This window comes from Heptranchias perlo, chromosome 30 (assembly GCF_035084215.1).
Source record: "Heptranchias perlo isolate sHepPer1 chromosome 30, sHepPer1.hap1, whole genome shotgun sequence".
Classification (NCBI taxonomy): domain Eukaryota; kingdom Metazoa; phylum Chordata; class Chondrichthyes; order Hexanchiformes; family Hexanchidae; genus Heptranchias; species Heptranchias perlo.
This window is the reverse complement of record NC_090354.1, coordinates 21,800,959-21,814,109: the sequence shown is the minus strand read 5'-3', so window position 1 is coordinate 21,814,109 and position 13,151 is coordinate 21,800,959. Positions and strand designations below refer to the sequence as shown.

The following is a 13,151-nucleotide window of genomic DNA, read 5'->3' as shown; positions in this document are numbered from 1 at the left end:
AGTGCTTCCTGTAGATAGTACACACTGCAACCACGGTACTCCGATGGTGGTGGGAATGGATGTTTAAGCCAGTGGATAGGGTGCCGATCAAGTGGACTGCTTTGTTCTGGATAGTGTCGAGCTTCTCGAGTGGTATTGGAGCTGCACCCATCCAGGCTTGTCAATTTCAGTTTCTGGTCAATGGTAATGCCACTGAATATCAAGAGGAGGTGGTTAGGCTCTCTCTTGTTGGAGATGGTTATTGTGTGGTGCGAATGTCACTTGCCATTTATCAGCCCAAGCCTGGATGTTGTCCAGGTCTTGCTGCATGCGGGCATGGACTGCTTCATTATCTGAGCAATAGCAAATGGAGCTCAACACTGTGCAATTATCAGTGAATAGCCCCACCTCTGACCTTATGATGGAGGTACAGTCATTGATGAAGCAGCTAAAGTTAGTTGGGCTTAGGATGCTGCCATGAGGAACTCCTGCAGCAATATCCTGGGGCTGAAATGATTAGCCTCCAACGACCACAACCATCTTCCTTTGCGTCAGGTATGACTCCAGCCACTGTTCTGTTTACATTGTTCTGAGGATGTGGGAGATTCTGGCAAGGTCACATCTACTGCCTATCCCTAATTGCCCTGAGGCTGTGATGGTAGACCTTTTTCCTAAACCGCTGCATCCGTGTGGTGATAGTTCTCCTACAATGGTATGAGGTAGGGCTCATTTTCTAATTATTAAACTTTGTAGCAAATGTTTACACCTAAGCAAAGTGGTTTGCTATGCCACTTCAGAGCACATTAGCAGTGTGGGATTGGAGTCGCAGCAGCCAGACGAGGTAGGAATGGAAACCAGTTAGGTTTTTACGACAAACTGGAAGTTTTCATTGTTATTTGTATATTGCTAGCCCACAAATGACCAGATTTATTGAATTTATTTTAATATATCATCTTAGGATGGATAGAATAAAAGTGTTTAAGAAAAAACTAGAATGCAGATGAAAGTCGTTTAACCTTACTACTAAATTACAAGATGGCGTGTGGAGCCCAATGGTCTGCAAGTCATAGACATGCTCTTTAATCTGCAGTTTGGCAAGAATACAAAGCTTTTTCCTGGGACTAATCAGATTATACGTGGTAAAAGTATTAATAGTTATACAACATATGGAGAAGGTATGAAGGGCATCTCATCCAGTGATTTTGTGCTAAGGATGCACCATTGTATCTTTGAACTTTGAACTAAAGAAGTTTTATTCAGAGGCCTCTTGGGCTGTGATATATACCTTAGACATTGCTCAGTTTCTTTAGTTCAGTGTTCAATATACAGCCAGGTTATTTTGGTTCTGTTTCTGAAACTGACACTTAGGGGTCAATTTTCGGATGGCCGAGCGGGGGCTCCTAAAATTGGGGATTCCTGGAGTGGGTCCGGAGCCCGGCTCCAACCTGCCCACATCCGGGTTCCCCAATGATGCACATCGGTGCGCACGCAGCCCCTGCATGCAGGACTCCCACCGGCAATCAAAGTCGGCAGGATCCCACTTAAGATCATTATCTGGGTACTTGAGGTCGTTTACAGACCTCATTAGTTGGAGATTTTAGGAGGATTCGGATTTTGGCCTACCCAGAGCGTGTTTCCCTGGGGAAACACTCCCTGTTTAAACAGACGTGTTGCAGCCGGCAGCAGCTGCAAAGGTCCATTTAACAGGTGCGGGGTAAACCCTCATTCATTGCAGCAGGGCACTCTGTCACCTTAGACAAAGTTTTGCCTGCCATACCATTGTTCCACACTTCAAATTATTCAATCATACCCTAAACTCTGCTGTCCAAACACATTTACTTGCGTTGTGGACCCCCTCACACTCACACCGTCAGGATGGGGGGGGTCCATTACTGCATTTATCACTCCATTGGAGGACGACCAACATCACCAGCCTCACCAGGCATGCCGTCCACCTCCGCCACATGGAGCTACACAACACAGTGCTGCGCAACAGGAACCTGCACAAAGTAGTCGTGCAACTACACATACACCCGCTGTAGGGTGACCCAATGGGTGGCATCAAGGGTGTTCATGGAGAACCTCATGAAAGGGCATTATTTCACAAGCCAGTCAAGAATAGCCAAGACATGTCAGTAGTGGTGACAATATATGTTATGAGTTGATCAGAAATCAAATATAAGTAAAAATCATGATAAACCCTCAAACACCCTTGTGCATCCCCTTCATGCTCACGAAACGTTTGCCTTATGCTTCCTACTACACATACGTGATGCATGCCCTGTGGCTGCAGCACAGGTAGCGGCAGGTGGGGTGAGGCTGACCATGAAAAATATGCATGAGAGGGTGAGTGTGAGACAGAGCCATGCGATTGTACGAGGATTGGGTTGAGTGGTAGTGGTGGGATGAGTACTGGCGAGGTGAGTAAGTGCAGGTAAGATGAGGATGAGCTTTGAGTGGGTGTGAGGAGTGACATGATAGAGTAGTGTTGGCAGTGCAGTAGGAGATGTGGGGTGGGGGCGGTGATATGGCAGACGGAGTGTAGGGGAGTGAGTAAGCGTACTCACTTCGGCTGACCTACTTAGGTCATTGAAGCGCCTCCTGCACTGTGTGCAGATGCGTGATATGTTGGTGCTGCTGGTGACCTCCTCTGCCACCTCGAGCCAGGCCTTCGTGGCGGCAGAGGCAGGCTACTTCCTCCTGTCCGCCGGGGAGAAGATCTCTGTCCTCCCCCTCCTCCTCACCCCATCAAATAGTACCTGGAGTGAGGCATCATTAAACCTGGGAGCAACCTTCCCCCGGGCTGCTCCATGCTGTAATTTTGGCTCCATTCTGCAGCATCAGTCAGTGGAGGACTGCCCCTTAAAACAGGGCTCCTCCAGCTGACAGCCTATGATGCGGGTGCGCAGTACTCCCGCTGCGCAGCTTTCCAGCACGAAACCCGGAAGCCAAGGTTAGTGGCTTCAATTTACTCGTGATCGCGTGGGGAACCCACCAATTTTACTGGGCGGGTTACCCACGCGCCCAGTCGACCCCCTGCTGGCAACCCGCCTCCCTCCTAATATCGGGCCCTTATACTCCATGTGGTAGGCAAGAATATCACCACATCGGGAAGTTTATGAAATTCTGCTTCCTCAAAGTCTGGCAGAGTATCGGTCTGTGAGAGAAATATGTTTTGAAAAAAAGATATTTTAACCCCAAATAGACTGATTCAATCTTTATTGTTTTCTAAGTATTTGTACCATCTTACAGTATATCATCTTCTGTGTAACCTGAACACAACAACTTGACATTGTGGTATTTACCATCTTTCAGAATAAATGGTGGCAAACATATCATATGGTCTCCAGTGTGTTTTATCCCAATTGAAGTGTAACAATTGAAAGGTCTTGTAGCAAGCTATCCCATTCCTTGCATACATATGGTTGCAGGTATTGGTTTATAGGAAACTCAGTCTGCTTATGGAAACCATGTTTTTACTGTGAACACAAATTAAAAGTGTAGGGAGGAAACCTAAATCATAACACAAACATATTTGGCAAGGCAATATCTTGCCTTGGAAAAGCAGCAACCATCTTCAAGAAACTCAGCATTCTCAGCTAAGATAAAGATCAGAATCTTCAATAGTATTAGGATTAGTGTTCTTTGTATGGTGCAGAGTGTTGGAAAGGTTTGAAATAGAGAAATTTAAAAGATTCAAAAGCAAATGTAGGAGGATAATGTTAAGGATCCGGTGGCACTGAGTGACTGAAATGAAGGTAAATAGCAGAAAACGTTCCACAATAGAAAACATAAAACTGTCTATGGCAATTCTATAATTATGCTTTGAAAATGAAAAATGAATGCTAAAAGCCTAACTAAATAAGCCTTGGTCTGACAAGTCAAAAAAGGTAGGTGGCTTCGCAGACAGAGATAACTGGCACAGAACAATTTTGGGAGATTATAAACACACGGGGCACTAAATTGGGCCATGTAGCGCCCATTGTTTCGACGCTACATGGCCTCTCCAACATCCAAGATGGCGTCTTGGATGCGCACGCACGTTTCCTGCGTGATGTGTGCCAGACACCATCTTGGTATAGGAGTTTACGCAGCCATAGATAAGAAACAGTGGAATTATGTAAAATAGGGAGAAAATGGCTTCAATCAGTGTGCAACGCTGATTTAAAGTGATAGACGCCATTTTGGGACTTAACGCTCAACTCAACACACAGTCTTAACCCCGACCATCCGAACGTGTCTTAGTGAGTTGTGGGTGGGCGGCTTGAAACAATGGTAATTTGTAAGGGCGGGAGGAAGCATCTGATGGGAAAAGTTGAGTACTGATGGAAAGAATTCATTGGTATGTGGGGGATGGGGGTGTAGTGCATGGTGCAGTTGGTAGGAGATGCCACTTGACAGTTGACCTCACTCACCTTGCCCACTCATGTCACAGCATTGAAGTTCTTTCTGCACTGCATCCATGTTCATGATGCTGTGCACCTGGCATTAACTTTGTCCCCCGCTGCCTCCCACTGTCTTTTGAGAATATGTCTGGAGAGCCTCTCGCCAACCCCCCCCCTACCGTGGATATAGGATGTCCCCTCCTTCTGACCACCTCTTGCACTCAAGGTCTCTAGTGCATCAGCAGATAACTTTGGTGCATGCGCTCTCGCAGGCATACCAACTCAGATCGGCTGATTGGTGAGGTCTGGTGTGCAGATTGGAGGATGTGGGATTTAGTAATGCGCAACCTTTATTCAATGTTTTAACATAGCTCATCAGTGTGTAAACATAGGGATGGCATCTGCATCTGTGTCTTACGTGTGCGATGTATGATCTCTGTTCAGACTCCATGCAGACAGTAAACTGTTATTTTCAGCAAACAGGTACAATCTACCTTTAAGAGATTTCTAAGAAAAATCTTCCCTTTAAGAGATGGAGCTCCCTCTGGTGGTGGAAAGTGCAAATTACTTTCATTCCACATGCAAGGCCTGAAAAGGAACGCTGATTGCAGGTAAGTGCTCCCTTGGGCCCAAACTTGCGTCTTGCCTGCCCAGGGTCCGTCAGGCGCAGGTGTTAGCGCAACGTCCAGAATGGACCCTTAACCAATTTTTACCCCACAATCTCATCACTTCACAGATGAAATGCCAAGAGGAGCCCAAGATAGAAATGGAAGGTGTCACTTTATTACGGATCTACAGACTCTCTGAAATCCAGGAACGATTAAGTTGAGCATGCCTAAGCAATAACAAAATAGTTCACATTTTCTGAGGGAGGACAAGAGAATAAAAACTATATTACCATTGCATTTCAGTGTATTTGCACAGTTCCATACCAAAAAATGACATTGTACACAAACGCAACTTGCTCAATTATCAAAACTGAAGATTGGAATTGCAACATTTTAGACTATAATCAAAAAAAATGTAAATGCTGGAAATCTGAAAAAAAACCCAGAAAATTCTGAAAATACATAATAACACTGTCAGCATCAGAAACATAAGACAGGTTTAAAATTTTGGGTGGAAGCTCTTCAAGAAAAAAGGAAGGAATTTTATTGCCAACATGAAGATCCTGAGCAGGGTCTTGCCAGGTCATACTGGTGATGTAAATTATTAGGACCATTCCCAGCCTGTGGCATAGTTTCCTGCAGTTGGGTGGCTCCAGTGCAGCTCTCAGGTTGGTTTTAAGTTTGTTCCCCGTCTCCACCCCCCCCCCCCATCCCACCCCACTGCTTCCTGCTCCAGGACACTTCTTACAATTGACATTAGTGGAGCAGAGCTAAATTGTGGGATTTTATGGCAACAATAAAATTGAAAAAGTTACCAAGAAATATCTGGTAAGACTTTTTTTTAACCCCCTATAAAAGAGGTAGTACATGAACTGCCTACACTTTTCTTCCCTTTTAACTGTACACAATCTGAGTCTTTACAGTAGGTGGCTTAATTTCACAACACAAATCTTTACTGTTTTTCCAACATCAGTAAGGGCTTAAAATCAAGCAAGTTCTGATGCTTTGTAGAAAATCCACCCCACCCGTCAGAAACACATCAGTTATCAGCCTGAATTATTTTAACACACGCCCGCCCACACAATTTTATTATAGTACATAAAGTTATTAAGCAAGGAGGTTAAAAACTAGACCACGTGGAAGATACTTATTTTCCACAAAAGATTCATTTCAGTTGTCTTTGTTGAGATCTTGCTGTATCTGGTATTTTACTTGAAGCAATATTTAAGCTGAACTTAAGCTATTCTCTACATGCTGTCCCTTGGTGACATAATTGCAGACATGGAATCAGCTTCCACATGCATGCTGATTGACACCAGCTCTATCTCTCCACCACTTCTCTCAAAATCTCCACTGCCTCTGTGTTGTCAGATTATTAGTCCGGCATCCAGTCTTGGATGAGCGTAATTTCCTCCAGCTATACGTTGGGAATACTGAATTTACCTCCTCCCAGTAGGGAACGTGGCTATGCTGCTGTATTTAAATAATGGTAGTGGTGGGGGGGGGGGGTTGGGGAAGTGTCGATTTCCCTGCCCTACTGCCTCAAATGCTGCTGATTCCAGTGGGATGACGGTACACCCAGAGACAATGATGGGAATCTTACTATTGCTGTTATTTGGGAGAGGGCTAGTAGTGGGCAGACTCTTCAAGCCCCTTACCTTCAGCTGGAACACCTGTGGCTAATAATCTTTCTAACATTTAAATAGAAATCTTCAGGGGATGGCTTCTGCCCCCATTAAACCTGGCTCCTCCTCCTCAAGGTACTGCAGCAGCTGTCCTGCTGCAGCGCAACTGAATTTTACTGGCCACCTGTGGTGGGCTTCCTCTGTCACAAGAGATCTAGTGGAGAAACTGTTTTGCAGTAAAATCCAGCCTGCAATCAGCAATGAACTTGCACAAATTTCTGTCCTATAGGTTTGATGTTTAAAATCAAGTTTATTTCATTACACAGCACAATTGCAGAGGAAAGTTTATACACCATTGAGTTGTGAAGCTTAGAGAATGCCAACAAAATCTGAGAACAATTATATCCTAGGTGTTTAAATTTGCTGATTTAAATAGCTGCTTGTATCTGCATGGTGTTAACAAATCACTAACATGTCACTAGCATATTCTGGCTTCAATCATACATTAGATTTTGGGAAATTCATACTTATTATTAATAGATTTATAGACAAAACTATCAACAAACAAATTACTTAGATATGGGCTAGAACACAATATATTTTCTTAATGAATACTTGTGGCCTTCTCATCACATGGCATGAAAAAGACTAAACATTAGAGAGGCAAGTGCAGTAATAAGGATAAATTCACCAATCCTGTGTTTGATGGGAGCATAGATCAGAGACAGGGCTATAACACTCCCCACTCGCAGATCTGACGAAAGTTCATCGACCTGAAATGTTAACTCTGTTTCTCTTTTCACAGATGCTTCCTGACCTGCTGAGTATTTCCAGCATTTTCTGTTTTTATTTTAGGAGTTTGAGATTAGTGAATTTACCCTGTGAAGAGCACTTGCTGTTAAGCTCTTTAATGCAATATTTATCTAACGATAGGGGAACTGAATAACTGTCAAATGTCACAGATATGAACAAATTTTTCAAGTCCTATTCTTTAAGGAAAAGTACAGATACAGTAACTCACCCTCTGGTTTATAAAATGAGATATAAAAGTATAATATAAGGCAATTAAAATTCTATTTTACATACACAGCCACTTTAATATCACCCAAACCTTTGCTCGAAACAACTTTTGCCCCTCTCAAAGACTATATTCACCAACTTGCAAATGTCATCAGCAGGTAGCATTTATAAGTTACAGGTAGCCACAGTCCTACAACCATTTATTTATCTAACCTGTTTCTAGCTCCCTGTCTTTTTTACATTTATAATATATTCAGAATACATAGGCAAATAATTCATGCAGAAATTTTTTAAAACTGGAAGTGCACCACAGTTTCATCAAAAAGAATGAGTTAATGGCGAGACTATCTGTGAGAACACATCTGACTGATTGCCGATGTTTTTCTGGTCGCAGGTCAGCTGGGCGCTTAGTCTACCCTCACAAGGCAGTAATGTCAGCTTAGCTCAGCTAAGAGTGTCAACTCAGGTAACACTCTTACCTCCATCAGAGTTTAAATTCTACTCCAGGACTTCAGCACATATTCTAGACTGATAATCCAGTACAGTACTGAGGAAGGGTTGCATTGTTGGAGGTACCATCCATTGGATGAACTGTTAAACCATAGTTTCATCCGTTTGTTCTGGTTAAAAAGATACCACAAAACTATTCAAAGAACAGCAGTGGGTTCTCCCTGTGGCCCAATCAGCATTCCTCCATTAACCAACACTAGCAAAAACACATTAACTGGCCATGCATTTCATTTCACAAAAAATGCTCCTGTGTTTGCTTACCGAACGGACAATGCACTTCAAAGTAATCCATCCAGTGTATGAAGTGCTTTGAGAAGTTTCTGAGAACATAAAGGTACTATATAAATTCAATTCTTTCTTTTTTCTAATGCAATTTGCTGATAGTTCCCATTCCTCCATCAAGAAGGTTCATCAGACAGAAATGAAATTGTAAAATTAAGGCAGTCTAACAGATGTGGAATATAGCCCTGCAATCTCCAGTTTTGATAGCATCATTGGAACCAATAAACTAAGCTGATCAAGGTTAAATACTTCACTTTTTTTTTTGTTTGACTGCTTTAGGGATCAGAGAGATTTCAAAGCGCTGTCGTTCTTTGTCTCCCTCAGGAATTTTCTTTAAATACAATAAAATCATGAAATCTAAACTTCACATTACTCAACTAGGTAGAATATAATTGAGCACATAAATAAATAAATAAATAGATCTTTGACCCCTTCTTCAGAAGACTTAATTGGGGGCAGACTGTAAGACAGCAGAAATTGCACATAGTTGGTTAGGAAGAAAAGACTGGAATTATAAGGTGTCCTCCAGATATCCCAACCAATGAATTACTTTTGTAGTAGTAGTCATCACTATTGTTATGTAGAAGGTGTACGTTTAATGTGCCACATGGGCTCTTCATTCCTACTATAAATTTCTTGTAATTAAGCTTAGTGTTTTCAAAACATTTAGATTCTTGCCCCATTCTTACATTTGTCAAATTATAAATGAAGTGCAGTGTTACTTTTAGGAAGATCATCAAACGATAAGTGACAACTGATTAGGCGAAACTGTATTGGTTCTGTAGTGAAAGATCGACACCTAAAACATGTAACCTTTCTTTTGTTTTTTCAGACATTTATTGGGAATGTTGTGTATTTCCAGCATTATCTGCTTTTAAAAGCTTTGAATATATATTCCAATGAAATTCCCCCCAAAATTATTACCCTCAATTTCCACTAGAGGGCAAAAATGCAACACAGATATGGAAACTGTACCATAGAATTAGTACACCTATCCAGACACTCAGATAAAAGTCAAATTAGATCCAAAAATCAAAGTACCAGCAGCAGAAACAGCTGTACTACAGTCAACTATCTTTCCCTTGTATCAGTCAGCACACTGCAGATGGCTTGCTTTCCCAACCACCAACCCCCCACCCCCCCCCCCTTTCTTTCTCCACATGAGCCACCTAGTCATATACCATATTAAATCCTCTTCTGTTCATTATACTCATTAATGATCTGGAGGAGGACATCAGCAGCACAGTAATTAAATTTGACAATGACACCAAATGTGCAGCTGAGTAATGACCTTACTATAACTTACAAATTGATCTGGATAGATTGAAGTGGGCCCAAGATTGGCAAGTGCAGTTATGCACTTGGCTGCACATAATAAGGGTGTGGAATACAACACAAGTGTTAAAGGGAACAATGAGGGAGAAGGATTTGGGAATCATCATTAACCTCTCTCTCAACATTTCAATGCAGTGTCAGTAAGCTGCATCAAAGGCAAACAGGGTCCTCGGCTGTATTGCCTGGACCATTCATTACAAAACTAGGATCACAATAATTCAGTTATATTAGGCTTTGTAAGCACCTTATTTAAAGTATTGTGTCCACTTTTTGTCCCCCCACCACAGGAAAAACATTGCGACTCTGCGACAGGTAGATGGGTGAGGATGAGGTCAAGTAGGTTATTCCCTAGTGTTGATTCTCTCATCACTTGCTGCAAGCCCAGTTTGGCAGCTATGACCTTCAGGACTCGGCCAGGTCAGTCATTAGTGGTACTACCGAGTCACTCTTGATGATGGACATTGAAGTCCCTCATCCAGAGTACATTCTATGCCCTTGCTACTCTCTGTTTCCTCCAAGTGGTGTTCAACATGGATGATTCATTAGCTGAGGGAGGGTGGTAGGTGGTAATCAGCAGGAGGTTTTCTTGCCCGTGTTTGACCTGAAACCATGAGGTTTCATGGAGTCCAGAATCAACGATGAGGACTCCCAAGGCCACAACCCTAGACAGACTGTATGACACAGTGCTTCCACCTCTGGTGGGTCTGTCCTGCCAGTGGTGATGGCTGATAAGTATTATTCTTTGAGAATGACAGTCGCTTGACTAGTCTGTGAGACAGCTCTCTAAACTTTGGCATCAGTCCTCAGATGTTAACCAGGAGGACTACAGGGTTGAGAGGGCTGCGTGTGCAATTGTCGTGACCTGATTCAATGCCTGGATTGTAGCTGAGTGGTCCATCCGGTCTTATTCTTTTGTTCCTTTCTAGTGGTTTGATACAACTAAGTGGCTTGCTAGGCCACTTCAGAGGAAGTTAAGAGGAGTCATGTAGGCCAGACAGGGTAAGGATGGAAGGTTGAAGGACGTTGTTATTCTCTGTAGCAGTTTGATATAGCTGAGTGGCTTGCTAGGACACTTGAGTAGTTAAGAGTCAGCCAAGTTGGTGAGAGATCGGAGTCACATATAGGACAGACCGGGTAAGGACGGCAGGTTTCCTTCACTAAAACGACATCAGTGAACCAGTTGTGTTTTTATAACAATTCAACAGCTTCAGTGTCAATTTTACTGGTGCCAGCTTTTTATTTTAAACTGAATTCAAATTCTCAAACTGCCATGGGATTTGTACTCACAATCTCTGGAATATTAGTCCAGGCCTCTGGATTACTAGTCCAATAACATAATCACTACCGTACCCTATAAACCATCATTAAATTCTCATGATCCATATCTCTTATTTCTTTGAAAAATTATACCAGGTTGGTCAAGCACTACCTGCTTTTTAGAAATTCATGCTGACTGGCTCTGATTAACTCACATTTCTTCAAGTCCTTAGTAATTTCATTCTGTATTATTTTTGAATTTTCCTTACTGGGCTCTGCACTATATTTAACCAAAGTGCTGCCAGTCTCAGAGCATCCAAAAAAATGTCAGACCTCCCACCCTCAATGAGCATCTGTTGCCCTCTGGCACCTTGCCCAAATTATTCATGTATGAGTGTTGACAACAAGTGCCACCAGGCTATTTCACCCCAAGGGCATCACAGTTAAGCCTGAACCTGCCCTCACCCAGTGCCCACGCAAATCCAATTCTGGATTTATCTCCTCCCTAACCCAGAGGTGCTGAAGCCAACTGTAGAGCCCTTGCTGCCACCTGACTGAAATTAAACATAGACCAGGGATTGAATTTGGGATCTTCCTGATGTGTATAGGTATAATGGGAATTTCTGTTCCTTTTCCTTCTTAAATTTTACAAGAGACAATCATCTTCCTGATTTAGTCAAGTTAGCATGTTGACCCAATATGAAAGCATGACAAATTATGAATTGAGCTTTTTTTTTAAAAAAACATCAATACTACAGTTTAGAATTGCAAAATTACATTTCGGCATGCTAGTTGTCCAGATAATTGGAGTTTTTTTGACGGAAAACTTGCAGTGTCAATTCCATTCCCATGATTCTTTCAATTTTTGTGACTCAGGATCAGAATCAAGCTCTCGCAGATTGGACACAGTACAGCTCGATATAGAGTAAAGCACCCAACACTCTACCAAATATGCACTTTAAACCTCTTTCCTGCACAGTGTCAATTTGGTAGTGTATGCTGTGGGTCTGCACCCACTGTTAATTGGATTGAAATAGTCCAAACTCATTTTACATAATAACAGTTAACATGTGGCAGTTTCATCAGAGAAGCCTGGCCTGGATGTAATCCCTGGCCCCCGAGACAAAGAGCAGTTTACTAATCCTTTATGCCACCTTGGGCTCCTGAAAAAAAAATGAACAGCTCACCTGAATATGCTATGACACATAAAATAAAAAACTCAGTAAAGAGATAAGTTAGAGGTAACCAAAAGACTCGAGATGCAATATCCTAAATAGCCACTTTTCATAGGAACCTCAAACTTGATGAGGGATTAAAACTTTAACAAAAGTTCCATTTATTTACTGCAGCAAAAATTCAGCAATATAGATGGAGATGTACACACTACACAGATGGCTCTCACCACACCCATTCGGCCATCCACTCATTTTAATTAAAAAGTTGCTCATTTTTCCACAAGAGCAGGCAGCTTTTGTGGAACTATTTTCTTACCCAGAGTTCACACCCCCCCACCCCACAACAAAAAATGAGGATAATTGGAAAATGATCAAGAACAAAAAAAAGCTGATTTTTCTCCTCCTTAGCCCAGGAATGCTGAAGACAGCTGCAGAGACCCATCATTGCATTTTGCTCAGCAGTATTTTATTTGATGTTAATTGATGTAATTTGTTAGTAAGAACATATGAAACACTGCCAGAATAAATCACCATAACTATTACCAATCAATATGCCAATCAGCTGATCTTTGAAATGACAAATAGCAAGTGAATTATCCTGTTGTCAAACTAGCCTGGATGGACCTGTGGGCAAATGGTTAAACTGCACAATAGTCTCAATAGTAATCCAGGCTCAGATCTAAGGATAAAACAGTTTACATTACTCAATACCAAAACAATCACTAAAATATATGCTTTCAGTCTTTAATTTACCACTTACAAATTGGCTTATTTAACTTGAAAATCAAAATATATCATAATTATATTGTATAAAGATCAATCAGTAGCCAAGTTTATTACATAAATTTACATAATGACGTTGCTTTGTGTATTCTGTTCCCCCAACATTGATCTTTTCTTGCAAAAATGGTTTTAGTTCTATACTTTTAATTCATGCCTTAAAAAAATCTGCATTCTTTTCCTGAAAAATAGATT

At 41.9% G+C, this 13,151-nt stretch overlaps 1 protein-coding gene across 1 annotated transcript in view; it reads right to left on the bottom strand.

Moving 5' to 3' along the window:
- LOC137299982 (zinc finger protein 652-like) overlaps window positions 1-13,151 on the bottom strand; it is a 69,983-nt gene that overhangs the window by 27,331 nt on the left and 29,501 nt on the right. The window lies entirely within an intron of this gene.